A 20,076-nucleotide genomic window follows, 5' to 3' on the forward strand; every position below is an offset into this window, starting at 1 on the left:
TCATGGTATTTCTGTAAACTTATGGTATGACTCTAGAGTTACCCTAAATATAACTTAAAAAAAAAATCATCACACTATAATATGATAATGCCTTCAACAACATGTTTGAGTAAATAACAAAAGGGAGCAAAATTCAACTCAGGTGAGAATTTTTTTTCTAATTTTTTTTAATCTAAATTGAATCTAAATTACATAATCACATTGACATGGGTTTTGAGTCCAAGTAAATATTTAAAAACATTCTCCATATTACATTTTAGTTGATTTTTTTTAAGGAGGAAACTGACAAAGTTTGGTCTTTTTTCTCTCCAAAATCCTTGATAGAAGGTGGAGTGATGTGCAGCCATGGTAATCGGAGAGATAACAAAGGGATTACTTGTTGGTTTGAAAATCTACCACCGAGCTTTGCAAACCAGAAGAAGCTATAAGAGCCTCACAGGGCACTCCCAGAGATCCTGGGAAGTTGTTTGAAATTCAAGTCTTTTTCTTTTTTTTTTTTTTTAACATAATTGAAATGATGTTTGTTCTATGTTTATCACCATTTCCTTGAAAATCGGGGGGAATCTGTGCTTTTGGTCAAAAACTGACTTTCAGTAACATTGCTTCCTGACGGAACTTGAAAGAATGCCTCCATGTCTCCTGAATATCTTAGAGTGACATTTGGAACAATGGAAAAAAAGAATCAGAAGTAAATCATCACCAGGAAGGTAATCCCTGAAAGAACCTGGATATTTGCACTAATAAAATGAAGTATAATGTCACTCTTTAGAGATCACGTCTTTAAAGAATAACCTACTTTATTATTTTTTTTTTTAGATTTTACTTATTTGTTTGAGAGAAAAAGAGCACAAAGGGGGGAGGGGCAGAGGGAGAAGCAGACTCCCCACGGAGCAGGGAACCCAACGTGACTTGGGGCTCTGTCCCAGGACCCTGGTATCATGACCTAAGCCGAAGGCAGACGTTTAACCAACTGAGCCACCCAGGTGCCCCAAGAATAACCTATTGTAAATGATACCATACATACAAGAAAAGGGGGTCATATATTTTTGTTCTGTTTCTCTGTGTCAAGACTTTTGTGTGCATGATCTCATTTAATTCTCACAATATCCCTGACAGGATAAAGAGTATTATCCCCACTTTATAGAAGAGGAAATTGAGGCTCAGGAAGGTTACATAACTTGTCTAAAATTATACAGTCTATAAATGGCCAATGCCAAAATTTAACCCTTAATCTTCTGTTCTTGATTTTATAACATGAATAAAGGTTTCACCCAAGTCAGGTCTAATATATATAAGAGAATATATTATGCATCAGCCCTTGACAGGTCATCAGATCAGAGAATTAGAGGAATATGTCTGTTCTTAGGTCAGAATAGGAAAAGGTGCCCAAAGTTACACCAAGCAGTAATGATAATGAATAAAGAATCAAAGATACGAACTGAAAAAAATGAAAAAAATAGCAATAAATACACAATAAGTAAATAAATAAAGCAATAAGATAAAATACAAAGAAAATAATAAAATAGATTTTTTAAAGCAATATAAAGAATGCCATTCTTAAATTTTTCTTTTTTATCTCCTCTGCCCTACTATGTTACTTAGAAATAGGATGACTATATATTTCATCAAGTTGGGATATTTTTGAAAGTCAAAGGAGGCCCTATCAAAAATTATCGTGGTTCAACAAGACCTTTAAACACCGTGACAATGAAGGATGATGAGAAGTTTCATTCTATGGCAAATAGTTGCTTTTGTAGTACGGCTGATAATAAGCAAAACACGCATTTCTTGTATCTTTAGTACTACAAAACTACCCTACAATTTCTAGTTTTCCCCCTAAAGAGGGCTTCCTCTGGCTACCAAAATGTATCCTTAGGGAGAAAGATCTTATGAGGCATTAATGACTGGATATATTAGCATCCCAGGAGTATTTATATTTTAACATAAAAGTATTTCATAAGCTAAAGGAATGAACTTCTAACTGTGGAGTACCGGTATAAGAAGCCAAGCGGCTCCTCAGCACCTGTTAAAACATCTCATTCACAGGAAAGAGAAGCTCTACTTATCAATTCACCTCCAGCTATAAATACAAGTGAAACTAACTCCAGGGATATGTCTTTATGAGAGACCAAGGTTATCTGAAAACAGACAATGAGCCATTCAATTGAAGTTGTAAAATGTAAGCAAGAGGAAACCTTGTAGGTCTCAGCTCTCAATATTTTTTTCTATTCACAACTTGAAAAGTTGTCATAGGAAAAATGGTCATGGTGCATAATTGTCCTTGTTGAAGAAAGCCTGAATGCCCCCCAAAATGAGTCAATCAGTCTAGAAGAGGGTTATTTCAAGTGAAGAATTCTGAGATCAGGCTAATTATAGGCACAAGTGAAAGGTATCTACCCAGGACCATGGTGGCACAGACTAGACATTGAGAGATGTTTAATAAATTCAGTAAGTAATGAATGAGTGAGTGAATAAGGGACATGAATGAAACTATGACAAGAGATTAGGTCAGGTCTCTACCCAGATCATCTGACTTCAAGTTATGTACTCTTTTGGACTATGTAAGACTCAATCTCAAGCTCTGAAAAGTAACTGCATTACACAGAAGATAATAACTATTTAGACAAAGCAAAATAAAATCTGCAATCAATAAAATCTTCACTTGAACTAAAGAGAGAGAATATAAGAAGGGGGGTAGAGAAAAATTGCGATTTAGAGATGAATGCATCCATGCAATGGAAAGCAAGAATTCTTCTGGGATTAGAAAGATGGATGAAAAGGTGAAATGCCTTAAAAATGGGGCAAGGATGTAAAGAAGACTGAGAGGAAAACAGAGAAAATTTTGTTTTTATTTTTATTTAGTAACTATAAAATGAATGCTTCCATCAAAAAATAAAGTGAAACCATATGACAGTTATAAACAACAGGGTTTGGAAAAAAGGAAGAGAGAGGAGCATCTTTACTGAGGAATGGAAATGTACAAAGTTATCCATAGGAGGAAGAGAGGAAGAGGTACAGCTTTAAAATATATGGGGGTTGATAATGGAATGCAGAATCTGCAAAGGAAATGCGACTTGAAACAACAGATAAGCAACAGAATCTATCAGAGAGAAAATCCAAGCATGACATTTTAAAATTAAGCATAATTAGATGGAAGGAAAGCAAACATCAGAAGTGATAAGGCAAATACACAAGACCACATGCATGCGCATGCACACGTGCATACACACACAAAATAATGGTAATAAAAGAACAAAGGGAAGAGAGGAGAAAAAATAAAGGGAGAAAAAATACAAAGAAAACAAAGTAAAAAAAAAAAATTTTTTTTTTGCTTCAGAAAATTCTACCCTAAAACTTCCCATCTCCATACACACACTCTGTAAAGACCAGACACACAACTCTTTTCCCAGACATTGAGAATGTCTTGCCCCCCAGACGTCACCCCTCAGCCCCCCTTACAGAAATTCTCCTGGGAAAAGCAACTATTCAGGCAGCAGTGCCTGGGTTGGTCCTTCATTAGAATAGTTCCCACAGGCATGTGTCCTCGCTAGTAATACACAGGAATCCCATATGGCACAATCTGGATCTCGCAGAGGTGGAATCTGCATAAAGTAGGACGAAGCCAGGGCCAGCACAAAAGCGGAGACATGCATGCAGCAACATTGGCTGCATGCCCTCTGACCCGGCTCTGTGCCTGTTCCCACACTTGGTGCAAACCCAGGCAAGTGCGTCCGCGGGCCTGTAGGTAGCAGCAGTCTGTCACGGGGTGAGGAAGGGGCTGAAAGGAAGCCCAGAATTAGTCCCTCGACATTGCGTGGATCAATTTTAAGGCAGTGCCCTGTCATCCAACAAGAAAACCTACGTGTGGTTGCAATTAACCCTGTTAGCGTGTGTCTAGCATTGTCCTCCTGCCAAGCAAATGACCCTGTGAGGGAGATGACCAGAGCAGACTAGGCCGCTGATCTCTACCTCAGTTGTCTGCCATTTGGACTAGAACTAATGGCCTGAACTAGCCGAGGTTTCATTCGTGTGTGTACGGGCACAGGTTTGGGGGTGGGCCTCTAGCTTATGCCAGTGCGGTGCTCCCTGAATGAAAGAAACTGCAAACAGTAAAAAGTGGGAACTAATCAATTCCTGGTACCAGCCATTTACCCCGTAGCTGGCATTTTTATAATGACCATTCAGAAACACATGAAAGATTACGAATATAGTTCATGGTTACATTCAGGGATGGGTATTTTATTTTTGAAACAAAAATGCTTCTTCAATTTTTTTTTTCTATATCCATTTTAATACTTCAATGCAAAGGGCTGAGGCGAGGCCATGCCAAATACAATTTCCAACTTCCTTATTCAACTTCTTTTCTTTTTCTGGTTTGATATAATAGGATTATTTTGATTGGGAAAGAAATTTTAAACCCTCTCCACCAAGGTTTTTTTATGCCCACTGCATGCTTGAAAAGAAATCAGGGCCCCAAGGAAATGCACTGAATTATTCAGGAACAAGGGAAAACATCCATGTCTCCTTGCTGGGCATCCTAGACTCCTAAGAGCTGGCATGGTAGGCCCTCACAACTCACATGCCCTCTCCCAGTGCTCTGGACTCTTGTCGAACAGAACGTCTTCTTTGTGAAGACTACATGGTCTTGGTTTGCCATGTATCTTCGCACATGACACAAAATCCAGGCAAACTGCCTCGCTTGAATTTTAGGACAGACCACTCACAACGTAGCAAAAGAAAGGTGCTGTGTGGAGTGCTAAGAGACAACAGAATTTATTTGTTAGGAAGCTTAAGCACGGGGATCACCAATGCCCACCACGTGTTCCCCATGTTCAGGACAGTTGGCAGGGCTGCCAACCACAGCATCCTGCAGCCCCCTATGTCACTCCCCAAAGTGGGGAGCTGCTTCTTTGGGAGCAGGAATGGCACAATGACATTCCTGGTTTGCCAGAATGTGTCTGGTTGATTCCAATAGGGGGCAGATGGTGAGAGAAGAAAACGAGAAAGGAGCAGGGAGGTGGATGAAAGAAAATCAGGACCCTGTTTTTTTTTAACACACTTAATAATAGTATCTAATTTGAAATCACAGAAGGGACTTGTTTTGTTGTGGTGTTTGGCTGTCTGTGGCTGTTGTCTGATTTGAACCGTAATCATATCTTAAAGCAAGAATATTGTTTAAATACTATACTATTTTAACCATACATTCAGTATATCGTACTATCCTCTAACACCTTCTGATGCTTCTTCTAAGCATATTACATCGGCTTTAACCAGAGTAAAATGACATCACATATATATTGCCTATCACTGTCTTTATCTAGAGTTTCACAGGGCACCTGGGTGCCTCCGTCAGTTAAGCGTCCGACTCTTGGTTTCCGCTCAGGTCATGATGTCAGGGTCATGAGATCAAGTCCCGCATCAGGCTCCACACTCAGTCCTTCTCCTTTTGCCCTCCCCCGCCTTCGCTCATGTGTGCGCTCTAAAATAAATAAATAAATAAATCTTAAAAAAAAAAAAAAAAAAAAGACTTCCTCAAGGTGCTAAAAATGGTCTCTAACCTAACGTCATCCTCTTTCAACAAGTCACTTGAATTGAAAATAGAACAAGGCAGCATCCGTACATAGGCAAATTCTATGTCTCCAACATTAGATTTTTACTAAGTTGAATGTTCTGATAAAAAAGTTTGGAGGCAATGAATGTATTAGAAGGACTTCGGCACTCAGTAGAAAGACAGAGTGCAGTTATACTTGTAGGCTGTTTGCTGGCATGAAATAATTCGAGGGATCCTGGGCTCGTCTCCCATCAGAATAAACCTCTCGCATGGGCATGCCCAGAATGCCATCACTAACATGGATTTCTTTGGATTAAGTGATATCCACTCCAAGTATCTGCGTTTAAGATACAGATACCCAGCTGGGAAGGCCAGAAGTGATGTCTTTAACACTGTAATGTCCATGAGAGGCCTGAGGGTATCGCTTACCTGGACTGGGTGGGAGCCCTGGAAGAAGGAAGCAGCAAGGAACCCTGAAAAGCACTAGGATTCACGGTGGGCAAACGACACCCACCTCACCCTTACATGAGAAAGAGCTATTCTCGAGTCCTCAGTATAAAACTGGTGTGTGGCCAGGACCACCCTCATCTCACTCATGGGCAAGGGGGCCACTGTTCACTTACAAACAGCACCCTGCAGTCTGCCTGTGAGGATCATATTTTGGTCTGTCTAGATATAACTTTGAAGGATTTTTTTGGTAGTATTTGGCATTTTTTGTAATATTGGCAATTTACCATATGAAACTCACAAAGTTCAAATTCTATTTTTAAACCACTTTTTTTAAACCGATGGCCGTCTGTTCACAGCTATTTCTAGATGAAAACAGAGGACCGTGGTCGCCTCACTGACGTGACACTGTCTCTCTCGACAATACACCAAAACCATGAACATTTCAATCAGTTGTCTTCATCATCTGTCCCAGGATTTCTTAGCTGTCCTCCTAACATTTTTCCATCGTATCAATGCTCTTTTAACAGAAGGCATTTTAGAATTGGGAAAAGAAAAGTTAACTGCTTTCGAAGCAACGCTTAAAGCCACACCCTCCACACAATTCCATACCTGAAACAATTAGCAGATTGATTCTAATGCACTGAGGGACGCACCCTTTCTGTGCCACTGCCCTGCTGGGCTCTTGCAAATTCAGAAGGCAGCCATCTCTGCCAGCCTCCCATCCCATCACCTCAGCAACAGAAACCCTCCGATGCACAGGTCACTCCACTGCGGCTTTGACAAGAACACATTCCCCGTGGGTGGTCTGGCTTTCACAAGTGTTTGGGCACCAATACATTAATGTGACCTTTTTTTTAAAAGCAGCTGATCCTTCAGCACCTGCATGGAAAAAAATCACCACACCAGTTGTCTGCTTTCTAAAACACTTTTCTTAAAACTGAGCAAATCCAAATACTGCACAATTTCAGATTGTTGCTGATTCCCAGATTCTCATGGCCCTTCTGCCATCCAGTCAGAAGCTTATGCATTGTATTCGTGTTTTCAGCTCTGCTGTCCCCGGAGCATCTCCATGCTTTGCTGCACTGCAATGATATTTAGTGTCCTGTCAGTTCCCCGGTGGCAAGGAGTGCAACCAAATGGTTTGCTACTTAATCGGCACAAACCATGAGCACTTAGAAACCAGACACAGGAAAGGCTGTTCCTTGATTACAATATCAAAATGCTTTTTTTTTTTTAAAGATTTTATTTATTTATTTGAGACAGAGAGAATGAGAGAGAGAGAGCACATGAGAGGGGGGGAGGGTCAGAGGCAGAAGCAGGCTCCCTGCCGAGCAGGGAGCCCGATGCGGGACTCGATCCAGGGACTCCAGGATCATGACCTGAGCCGAAGGCAGTCGCTTAACCAACTGAGCCACCCAGGCGCCCCTCAAAATGCTTTTTAAGTAAGTAAAATTGCTTTGGCCTATTGGTAAGCAAAATGTGCTCTTAAATTTTTGTTCTAATTAAGAAAAAACAATAGTATTTTCAGAATCAGCTTTACACTGATATCTGCAAATGAAGTTAATTCAATTTAGATGAGAAACTGGGCATTTTTTCATATAACAGGTTGTTCAGAGTCTCAGAAAGTATTAAACTATTTTCTTCGTGATGGGAAGGAAACATTCTTTGCAACAGCTGTAACCTGAAGGCGAAAATGCCTAATTCACTCGTAGATTATTAAAAAGCAGCAGGACGTACTCAAAATGAAAAGCCCTTAGTTCTTCAGATTGAGGTGACTAGTTAAGGAGAGAAACAGCAGGACTTTTCAAGGGTTCTTTTTGAGGTCTGAGTTCTAAGAAAGTTGCAAGAGCTTCTCAAAGTTCCGGTGGCTCAGGAAAGAAGCTACTGAATTAAATTGATTGCTTTTAAAGGGAAGGAAAGAAGAGCAAGTGAATTATTCACAAGGCTCCATTAATGAAAACTGTGTGTCTGTGTGTCTGTGTGTCTGTGTATGTGTAACTAAGCAGCTTATTTTCACAAAACACAAATAGGTGGGTCAACCAGAAAGGAAATCTAAAGTGAAGGGCAAGTGGACATAAAAGCTCGTGTTCCATACCTATATCCTCCAACTCTTGGCTGTTGGTCTGTTATCAAAAAGAGCCCACCCACCTCCTGTTTCATGATGCCATGTGTGTTTGATGCTCTACCTCCTTGCTCCCAGACACGTCCTTTTCTCCCGCTTTGTTCTATCCAACTTCTGTTTCACTCTTTCCTCCCTTCCCTGTAACCTCTGCCATTCTTCGGCAGACTCTTGCTCTGTGCCATGACCTTGCCGTGTTCTCTCAGGTCAAAACTCCTTGAACTTCTCCCTGACCCTGATGTTTGTTCCGGCTTCATTCTTGTCCTGGAGCTGCTTGCCAGAGGGCTTCCTGGCAGCCTTCTCTGAGGACTGGGGGGCAGGGTCAGCATGGCTAAACAGCCTGATCACCGCCCACAAGCCCTTTATTGACAGAATCTTCCCAGAGGTGGAAAGCGTGAGCCAATTTTGAACTTGAAAATTTTGCATGGTTTCCAAGTGTCCCGAATGTACTCGCCTGTTTCATGTGATTATCACTTTGCAGCATGCTGCTGGCTCCCTAAATCCCATGCAAATCGCTTGGAAGATGTAGGCTCAGTGAAAAACACTCTCCCACATGTACAATTAGAACCGAGCATTATTCCCTACAAATCTAGCTCTAAGAAATGAAAAAGGGAGGTTATTATTATTTTTAATATTAATAGCAACTATTAACCATTAATTTAGCCTAAATCATCTGCAAGGGAAATCTGTGCTGCTTGCTTGTTAGTTGAGTGGAGTGCATGATAATATTCTGTTGTATACTATGTGGTATAGTCAGTTGCTAGGTTACCCAGAGCATCAGGAATTCAGGGAACAATGTACTTATATCTTTTTCAATTTTGAAAAATAAAATAGGTATTGACATAAAATACAGTGTGGCACTGAAGTAATTTTGTAGTGGAGAGATCAGAGGAAGGGGGCCTTTCATCTCGGTGACAGCAGTTTGCTCCTCGTTGTGACTTACCGAGGGCAGTGGCAGGACAGCACAACAGGAAGTCAGTCTTTGGAAGAACGCTTGTGGTCCCGGTACCCCAGCAACTGTTTCTTGAGTCAGGCTCCCCAAAGCCATCCAGCAGCTGCTGTTCTGAGCTGTGTCAACCGGTCCTACAGAAACCCATGACAGGCCCTGTGATGTATGGGCCTGCAAGGGAACAGCCAAGCCTTTCATGTTCAAAACAAATATGACAGATCCGGCGAAGGTCCTCAGCCGGCCGGGGCCATGCCGGGCGCTTTCTCTTTTTTTTTAATGATTATTATTATTATCACCTTCCTGCTCAGAGATAATGTCATAATTTACAGTCAGGCATTGTGTGACCCAAATGATTGATGCCACTTGGACATGAATTGGTGGGGTTAATAATGGTCTTTCAGCGGGGCCCAGCATGGGAGGAAGCTCTCTCAGAAGGGCCGCCTTCGCTTTGATATTCTGCTCAAGACAAGAAGGTGGACTTCTGGGAGCCAACACTCCATCATGCTCTACATCTGAAAGCATCCCCTGGGCCCTGGTGAAAACTGGGGATGGGGAAACCTCAAAAGCTCTTTTCTGTTCTTTCCAGAAGCACTTTTGATTTTGTTTCACCTTCAGCGGTGGATGTCACCATAGAAGCTCCACTGAGATGTGCAGCCTAATTCTCCGATAAAACAAGGCGTGCCCCTGGAAAAGTACATATCAAGACTCCAGACGAGGAATCAGCCTCGACCCCAACAGCATTATTCGGTAGGAACCCCAACTAGAGTGGGTTGCCTCCGTGGTCTCTCATCTGCTCATCATGGCATCACATCGAATGCCTACAGTCAGACACTGGACTGAATGCTGAGAGGGGTTAATAATGATTAAGATTCGTTTGTTTGTTTGTTTGTTTGTTTTAACAATGATTAAAGATTATCTTTAAAGTGACTAAAACCAATTGGGGAGACTGTAATAAATTTAAAGAAAGAAAAAGCGTAATGAGGAGACTAGTATTCATTTTATACCTATGTGATAGGTATTTCAGTGAAATTTTTTAAAGCTTAAGGAAACTGAAATTGAATCCAAGGGATGTTAAGTACCCTGCCTAAGATCACACAGGAAGCAGAAAATTAGGATTCGAACACAGATCTCCCTCTCTGTCTCCTGCTCTACATTTTGGTGTAAAGATATCTGTGTATGATGAGAATAATTTTCAAAATCTAATATAAAGTACCACAAAAATTAAAGAAAGGAAACATGCCTCCTCAATGAAGCCATCGGGGAGGTCTTCAAGGATGGAATGGGGTAAATGTGAACCTTGAGGGTGGAGAAGAGCGTATCTAGCGCCATGACAATCCTGTTGCAGGCAGTTCTGTTTGGAGAGTCACTACACCTTTGTTTCCAGTGCTGCCAAAAAGGAGAACTGCTCTCTGGAATGATTAAACTGGGACAGGCTGTGCCATTAAGTAGCAACGTTCATTTTTCTGAAACACTGCGGCTCGCTTGTCCCTCTGAAACACACTATTCAGCCATCCCCATAAAAGTATCATTCGTCTTAAATTTTCTTTTTAACTTTATACCTACATCCAGCAATACCTGTCCTCCAAAAGCCCTAAAGCACTTTAAAAACAAATGATATTATTACTATTTTACTGGCAATGACACTGAATCGTAACTACTGTCTAATACTCTTTTCCCTGGAATTATCGATATGTACTAGTGATAAAGATTACTTTCTATGAACAACAACAACAACAACAAAAACCCACAAGTGCAGTGAGTCTTCCTAAGTGATAAAACAAGGCAGAATTGATTTACAAATACACAGTAGGTATGCAATAAATAGCGAATGAAATCAACTCTAACAACATACCAACATCCTCAAAAGCAACTTAGCTGAGTGTCCTACAGCTTTCAATTCTGAATCTCTTAATCTTGTCAGCTTTCAACTGCCCTCCAGAGCCAACACAGGAAAACCCAAAGTCATCAGCCTGGCATCCAGAGTCCCTCTGTACAATTTGATCCCCATTTGGACCTACATTTCCCAAAGTCTATTCCTTATATGATTCTGGGCTAGTTGGCCACAAGAAAAAGTTTCATGGCATTTGGAAGCCAAAAGTGAAACGGGAGCCATTGCGTTCTGAAAATCAGTCAATGCAGGGTACCAGGCTCCACTGCCATCCACATACATGGATGCTGAATCTGCTGGATCACCCTAGCATCCTTCTGCAGGGCACTCACGTCCTCAAGGTTGGATGTGGTATGGGGCGCCTGGGTGGCTCAGTCGGTTGGGCATCTGCCTTTGGCTCAGGTCATGATCCCGGGGTCCTCAGAGCGAACCCTGCATAGAGCCCTGCATTGGGCTCCCTGCTTAGCAGGGAACCTGCTTCTCCCTCTCCCTCTGTCTGCTGCTCCCCCTGATCGTGCGTGCTCATGTTCTTGTTCCCATTATCTCTCTGTCAAATAAATAAATAAAATCTTTAAAAAAAAAAAGGTTGGATGTGGTGATAGCTGCAGCTTCCAGTGCAGCATTTGTCTTTGCTCTTGCCCTCTTTACATCACCATCTCTTGCCACTTGCCAGTCCTGCTAGCCTCCCACCCCCAAACAACAAACAACAACCTGCCAGAGACTTCCCCAGCACTCCAAACCATGTGCAGTCGAACGTTGGTTAAAACATCCCTTATTTCATATCCCTATTAGCGGGTCTCCTCCTCTGATCAAACCCTAATAAGCACGCTAGCCTGTGTAACCTAATGACCTTTATATTCCACTTCTACTTTTGTACACCATACCTCAAAGAGAACTTATCATCCCATTTCATTCTATTACTTTCCCCTATGATGCCATTTCTTGCTTCCCTACTTTTGAAATAATAATAGCCAACACTTAGAAGAACTTACTATGTGCTAAAAACTGCTCTGAGTGCTTTACATATTAAATTATTGAATCCTCACAGCAACCCTATAAGATAGGTACTATTGCTACCCTAATTTTAAAGATGAGGACAGTAAGGCTCAGGAACATTAAAATTAACTTGTCAAAGATCCCACAGCTAGTAAGCAGAGGCACTAGGATCTGAACCCAGTTGGTCCGGTTCCAGAATTCCTGCCTTTAGTGACTACTCCATGCTGCCTCTGACCTTCCAGATAGCCCACAAAGCATGCTGTGTTAACAAGTGAAGCCCCAAATCTCGGTGGTTTAACACAATAAAGGATATTTCTCCTTCATGCAAAGTCATATGTGGGTCAAGCACTCTCCTCACCATCTGGAACCTGGCCCCCAAGGCTATCACCATAGAGAAAGAAATATCCATAGGATTTTGCAGGACTACTTTAAGGGCCAGGCCCACAAATGACTTAGATCTCTTCCATTCACATCTCACTGGCCACAACCCAGTCACATGGGCCCAATCTACCTGCAAGGGAGTCTGATACATGCAGAGGTGTGTGTGATGATCGCCAAACACCGAATCTCTGCCATGCTCATCCTTCTCCATGAAAACTGCCTTCCAGGCAGAATGAATAGCTACTTCCTCAATATCCAAAGCACTATGTTTGCAAATCTGATAGTACATAGCATCTTTTTTTTTTTGAAATATTATTATTTTAACTTTTTATCAACGTGAGAAAAAATGGACAATTTTAAGTCAATTGATCATGCCACCTTAGAATGAAAAACAGTAGTCTCCTGCCCCAGCGCTTCTAGAAATTTCCATTCCCCAGCTCCAACCTAGACTGCTTGTCCAGTAGTCCCACAGCCCTGGTGTCATCCCAGTTATTCCCTCCTCTTCTTCCTACATGGAATCCCTATTGTCTTGTGCCCGTGTCTTGTTAGATCATAATTATGTCCTCAATTTCTTAGAGTAAGTCCTAAGCGGCTTCTGCAAAGGGAGGCACATTTTCCGGGTATGCAAAATGTGTTTGTTCTACTATAGTTTGAATGGACAGAGACTTCTAAGCTTCCATTGTTGCTACTAGGAAGTTTGATGCCATTATAATTCTTGATCCTCATATGTGAGCTACTTTAAAGATTTTAAGAATCTTCTTTCCAGTCTTGTCCTGAAATTTCCCAGTGAGGTATGTTGGTGTGGATCTTTTGTTGGCCCTCATGTTGGGCACTCAGTGGGCTTTTTAAGTGTGGAAATATGTGCCTTTCAATTCTGGCAAGTGTTCTTATATGATTTCTTTGTTCATTTTCTTCTCATTCTCTTTATGGAAATATTATGAGTCAGATATTATGAATCAGATACCTGGATTGGTCTTTGGATGTTCATATCTTTTCTTGCCTTTTAAAAGACCATTTCTTTGTCTTTTTCTTCTACTTTCTGGAAAATGGTCTTAACTTCCAAACTTTTTACTGTTTTCTTTAATTATTATTTTAGCTATCTTTTATTTAATTTCCAAGAGCTCTTTTGTTTGTTTGTTTTCTAAGTGTTCTTTTTAATGCCATCTTGTTCTTGATTCAGATACAGTACATTCTCTCAGCTCTCTAAAGATTTTATTAACGGCTTTGAAGCAGGAGAAAGGTACATTTCTTCTGTTTCCTGTTTTATCTATATTTTCCTCTGAGTTCTTTTATGTTCTCTCTCCCTCTCCCTGTCACACACTCTCTCTCACACACATTTTCCTCTGTGTTTCTTATTGAAGGCTAATCTCATATATCTGCTGAGTTGTTGCCCATTCACATTTAGGAGTGAAACACTAAAAAGTTGTTTAGAAACTATGTAAGGTGGAATTTGTCATTTGGTAGGTTTCTGCACTGGCTAGAGACATAGCCCTTTGGATGAGTGATTTAGATCAGTCTCTGTAGACAGATACAGACACTCTATGATAGTTCAGAACCTCCAGAGAAAATTTTCCACCCTCCTGCCTATGAGCTGCTTCTTTCAGCCAAATAGCTCATAGAGGTCAGGGAGGCTTAACCACTCAGCATAAAGACTTTCACTTGGTCATCCACTTTTCCATATAGTATCTTTCCTCCCACCATTCACATGAGACTCTCCAGTTCGATTTTTAAAAAAAAAAAATAAAACCTCTGCTTTCTATTAACATGGGCAAGGGAAGGAGGACCAGGGAATTCTAGCATCTTGTTACAGCAATTTCCAACCAATTCCCCCTGTTTTCAATGCCATGCTTTACTTCTGTCTTCAGTGATACCAAATATCTTTAATTTCTGAGATTTTCTGGGGTCCTGTGGCAAAATTTGACTACTCATTGCCATTACCCTCTGTAGACACTTAGAATCAGTTTTCTACCTCTGCCAATTCTTTCATTCATTCCTATCTTCTAAAAATGGCTTGCTCTATTGTTGTATCCTCTCCCATTCTGGTATGCCTATCAGTTCATGCTTCTTTAGTTTTTTTTACTCTCATTGTAGTAGTATTTCAGGATGGTACAAGATAAACATGTGTACATAATCCACTAGGTTTAACCTGCCTGTGTTCTATCCATGTGCACACTTTCTTTACAATAGAGTTATAAACTTCTTGAAGGCAGGTAGCATAACTTATTCTGCCTTCTATCTCCCATGGGATCTTGCACATAACAGACACTCAAAAAATGTCCACTTTATTGGAGTGTTGGAAAGCCACCTGAAATTTTATCCAGAAGCTCACAAAACCTGTTTCACTTCAAGGCATTTGAATAAACTTTTTTTTTTTTTTAGAATAAAATGTTTAGGTAAAAACCTTCTGTCAACAATCCCTGGAGTTGGGTAGATCAGCCTTTATATCTCCTCACCTCATTGTTTAGATTTTTTTTTATTGGGTAGATAAATGTTTTTCGCTCAACTTCTACTTTTTAGCCAGAAGCCCCAAACAATATAATTTACAATGAAAGAAAAGGCAAAAGATCCCTGGTTATTTCTAAGTATTAAAGACAAAGCCAGCCAGAATGTCAGGGTAAGCAGAATTCTTACTTGACCAAAAAAAAAATGTAGTTCTCTCCATAAGGAATTTCAGCCTCAATCTCTAGGTTTCTATTGGCATCCTCCTGTTGTGATTGAAAAGTTCTTGCCATCAAAAATACTTAAAGATGGTGACCCAATCTCTCAGTTTTTTTGACAATGTTATGAATTCTGACTGTTTACTCAATTAGGAATGAGACATTGCCCACAAAATAAAAGATGACAATTTAAAAGAGCGAAGTGTAAATCCACATCTGTTTTTTTTGTGTTGTTTTTTTGTTTTGTTTTGTTTTTTATTTGACAGAGAGAAAGACAGCCAGAGAGGGAACACAAGCAGGAGAGCAGGAGAGGGAGAAGCAGGCTTCCCGCGGAGCAGGGAGCCCGATGCGGGGCTCGATCCCAGGACCCTGGGATCATGACCTGAGCCGAAGGCAGACGCTTAACGACTGAGCTACCCAGGCGCCCCAATCCACATCTGTTTTTTATGATACAAAAAAGATTATTTTTAAATCATCAACATTTTATTCTTCCTAGCTGCCTCTGTGTGTGTGTGTGTGTGTCTGTGTGTATCTTTGTAAATTGTCCTTCCCCATTGTGGCATCATTTTAAGCTAAGATTTTTCAAATATATTACTTTAACTGCTGCTGTTTTATGTATTTTAATTGAAGTTTTAAATTTTGTGCTTACACCCCATGGAGTAATAACCACAAAGGGTACAATTTTATTAATTGAAAAAATAAATTTGAAGCAATGCCCTAAATAAGTTAAACCATTAGGTTATAGATGGACTTCTAAAAGATATATGGATATAAATGTGTTAGTGCTTGTGTGCCTTATGTACATGTGAATCATTTTATATAAGGACAAATAGAATGGTAAAATTAAAATCTAAATTACTTGTATGAAAATACTGTATTCTTGAACTACTTAAGTTATAATGTGTTTCTAAAGGGAGGATTTCGTGAAGATTATAACATCCCTGTCTGTTCGCAACCACTGAGTAACCACTGTGTCTCAATACTATGCTATGCACTAGGAAAAAAAAAAAAAGAAATGATCCCTCAAAATAATTTGCCCTCAAAGAGTTTGCCATCAAAAGACAGACACACAAACAGTTGCAAAACAATGTGAAAACGGCCAAAGCATGGCTAGATATGGAGTTCTATAGGAATAGATACGAAGGAACCCCAAGCTGGGACTTGCCAAATAGGCAGGCATCATCCAGGAAAGTAAAAGCTGTAGTGTCATCCCAGAGGGAGAGTGCAAGTGTGCAGAGTGCAGAGCAAGGCACCATTCAGGTAAAGTGGGGGGAAAATGAGAGATGGAGGGGGGAAGAAGGAGCTGGAAAGGTAGGCAGGGGCCAGACTGTGAAAGACCCTGTATGCTAAGGGGCTTGGACAGCAGGCCATGGGAAATAGAGGATTAGAGGATTTTATAAAATTGACTAATAAAATCAAATCCACATTTTAGAGAAATCATCACGATATGAAGGATGAACTGCAACGGGACAAGAATAGAGGGTGAGGAGTCTTTGCACTACCCAAGAGAGAAATGATAAGGGCCTGAACTAAGGTACTAGCAGAGAGGCTGGAGGGCAAATTTAGACTAAATCTTAGAGGTGGAATTGGTAGGAACTGGTGAGTGATCAGATGAAAGGCAAGAAGAAAAAGGAGGAAGACCGTGACGGTTCCTACTTGGGTGCCCATATAGATGGTAGTTCCATTTGCTGAGATAGGAAATAAAGAGAGAAGAGAAGTTGGCGGATAAGAGGAAATCTTAAGAAATTCACTTTTAGACCAGTTCTGTTTAATGTGGTAACATCATAACCAGGTAGAGATTTCAGGAGATATTTAGCTCTGTGTGTTCAAACCATGGTCTGCCTCTGACCTGTCTCATTTCCTTCCATTTTACCTATATTCCAGTCACACTAACCTTCCATTTTTTATCATTGGGACATTCCATGTTCATTTCTGCTTTAGGGCCATTGGGCTTCTTGTTCCTTACTGGAGACCTTGTATGACTGATTCCCTCACTTCATCCAAGTTTCTATTCAAAGGGCTGTCGAGAAGACTTTCCTTGCTACCTCATATGAAAAAACCTCCAAACCCTACATCACTCGGTAGCCCCAGAGCCTGTATTTTTTTCTTTATAACATGTGTCACTGCCTGAAATTACATCATGCATTCATTTGCATTTTTGCTTAACTGTTTGCCTTAATAGAATGTTTCATATGGCATCAGTCTTACCTGACATATTCTTTTCTATATCCTCAGTGCCTAGAAAAGCTCCTGCACATAGTCAGGGCTCAATAGGCAGCATCAAGGGCCCACCTAAAAATGAGGGTCACAAGGTTGTAGTGGCACCAACTTTGGTAGTTCCCTGGTACTATTAGCAGTCAGCAGTTTAGACACGAAGAAGGTGAGCTGGACTGACCCAAAGCATGTAAGGTGACAAAATATCTATGTGAGAGAAAGGAGAGAGATGGCAAAAAAAGAAAAAAGAAAAAAAGAAATGGTATCCAGTCTAGATAAGAAGGGAAGTATTTAGGACTCAATTTGGCATAGGGGAGAAAAGGAATCGTTTGGCTCATGATATTGAATATTAGAAGAATAAGTATCTCTTTAAGTATATCTGATTTCATTTGCTTGAACTGGAACCTAACTTGGTCTCTTAGCTCTGCTTTTCTATCTGTGTGGGCAGAAATGACTAGATTGCTCATCATTGATGACCATCAATCATCCATCATGTTCAAGAGTGTTAGATAGGAATGCTCTTACCCCATTCTGATTTCCATGAGGAAGTTTCCCCAAGTATTAAACCTTTTTGCCCCACCTTGCTTTCTCATCAGATAGAGACACTTACCTGTATGCAGGTACAGGGAGAAGCCAGAGACATGTGTAGATCTTGTCTACCATAGGAAGCTAGCGTTCTGCTCTGCTCCTCCATGCTGGAAGTTGTACAGGGGCAGGACCCCACATGGGAAGGCCTGTGCTGACCCGGGGCTGCCCTTGGCTGGATGAGCAGATCTAACTCTGCAATTTGATAACAGGAATCCTATGATTGCCCACATTCTCCAACATCAGCTTTACTGGTAATAAAGGGGACACCCGGGGACACTATCTGACTATCTCTTGTTTTATCTCTCAAACAATTCCATACTCAGGCAGGGATAAAGTATTATATGCAAATCCCAAAAAGGATTTTAAATAAAATGTATTTCAGGAGACCAGAACCTAAAGCAGCTTGCTTTAAGACAAAATTCTATGCGTGAGCTATTTTCTTTATTGATTCAGATATTTAAAATATGGATAAAATAAAGACAAATGAAATACAGATCTTAATTCACCTGCATGGAAAGGAATCACAGAATTCAAGGACATTACATGAAATATGGCTCTTTTACATAACCCGTTAACTACTCTCCAAATACATTCAATCTATTGGTATTAACATCCAAAACTACCTGTTACATTAAAACTTAAATAATTAGAATAGATGAAAAACATCTTTACCTTTAATATTACTTTTACTTCTTTCTGGAGAAGGGGGAAAAAACTATTCTCCAACCAGCTAACATTTATTTCTCCAGTACATCCACCAAACATCAACCGAACATCTACCTACAAATGACAAGACACTATCTATAAACACTATGTACATAAACCATCATGGTTTCTCCTTTCAAGGAACACACAATAAAACTGGGGAGATGGTACCTATGTACAAGTACCTAGTATTTGCTAAGGTAGTATTTGCTAAGTACCCATAACAGATAATAAAAGTCACATGGACATTTACAACAAATCACGACCTCTGTCAGAGGAGAAAAGCCTCTCCACAGAGGAGGAAGTAAATTAGGTGGCATTTTCAGTGGAGATAACAGAGGAAGGTATAAAAGGAAGAGCAAATGCATGGATTTTGGAAAGCACAATGCGAAGAGCTTTTGGGGAGAAACGAGAGATGAAACTGAAAAGGTATTTTGGGGCCATATCTGGAGTGGGCCTTGAATCTCAACGACAGTTAAAAATGTTTGAAAAAACTGCTGTGTGGGATGTGCAGTGAGTCAGCAAGAGATGAATAAAAGAAGTGCTGAGCAGAAATGACAGTTTGGTTAAAGTGAACAAGCACAAATGTGTGGCAGACTCAATCAGCACAGCTTTCTCCAGCAGCACTCGGCAGCCCAGCAAGGAAGCGACTGGAAGTTCAAGGTCAGTGGGGAATTTTAGGGAAAAAGCAAAGGCGCTGCTGAGTTGGCTGGCTCTGGAAAGCAGGATAGGCAGGACAGAAAGGATGTCAGAAAGGACGGAGAAGAGCTGAGGCAGGGGTGTGATGAAAGTGAAGACAGGGTCGGTCTGAGCAACAAATTTAGAATGACTGACATTAAAGAGATTTGGTAAGAGACTGGATACTCACAGTTAGAGACTGTGCAGATAGATGATGAGACCCGAGGATGGAGTGGAGGTGGGGATCATTGGTATGAGGGAACTAAGAAACCGTGGAGTCACTGACGTGGCAACAGAGAAAGTACTGGGGGCCTGAGTATCCCATAGCAGCTCCATGGAGGAGGGTGGCATGCGACAGCTGTAAAGAGGACAGATTACTGAATTCCAACCACCAGAACAATAATCTAGAATTGGCAATTGTAGGGGCGCCTGGGTGGCTCAGTTGGTTAAGCGACTGCCTTTGGCTCAGGTCATGATCCTGGAGTCCCGGGATCGAGTCCCGCATCGGGCTCCCTGCTCGGCAGGGAGTCTGCTTCTCCCTCTGACCCTCCTCCCCCTCAGGCTCTCTGTCTCTCATTCTCTCTCTCTCTCAAATAAATCAATAAAATCTTTAAAAAAATAAAAAACAATAGAATTGGCAATGGTGAACAAAGAATGTTGACCCTTTTCTTTGTCCTCTGTGTTAGTGATAAAGGAAGGGGAAAAGAAGAAGTCTGTGCTGGAAGGGAGTTCATATAAAATAACATCATTAATGAGAAAGCCAGGTTCACTTATAGAAGAGAGGTAGAAAGAGCAGTGGAGAGAAAGAGATAGAAAACCGAAAATTTTCATAAAAATAGGGAAGAAATCATAGAGCATACCCATAGAACCTGCTGCCACAAAAAGACAAAGGCCCCCTCT

At 40.8% G+C, this 20,076-nt stretch overlaps 1 protein-coding gene across 3 annotated transcripts in view; it reads right to left on the reverse strand.

Annotated features, from left to right (window-relative positions):
• Positions 1–4,655: 4,655 nt before the first annotated feature.
• The window catches only part of TMEM161B (transmembrane protein 161B), a 143,110-nt gene continuing 127,689 nt past the window's right edge, over positions 4,656–20,076 (reverse strand). For all 3 annotated transcript variants that reach the window (XR_010413126.1, XR_010413125.1, XR_010413124.1), the window contains 4 exons: positions 19,367–19,534; positions 18,466–18,573; positions 17,816–17,985; positions 4,656–9,240 (listed from right to left, as the gene is read on the reverse strand). The gene's annotated coding sequence lies outside the window, so the exon portion shown is untranslated. The remainder of the gene's footprint in view (positions 9,241–17,815; positions 17,986–18,465; positions 18,574–19,366; positions 19,535–20,076) is intronic.

This window comes from Mirounga angustirostris, unplaced genomic scaffold, assembly GCF_029215605.1.
Source record: "Mirounga angustirostris isolate CCGP_5_RB_7025 unplaced genomic scaffold, mMirAng1.0.hap1 SCAF_7, whole genome shotgun sequence".
Classification (NCBI taxonomy): Eukaryota; Metazoa; Chordata; class Mammalia; order Carnivora; family Phocidae; genus Mirounga; species Mirounga angustirostris.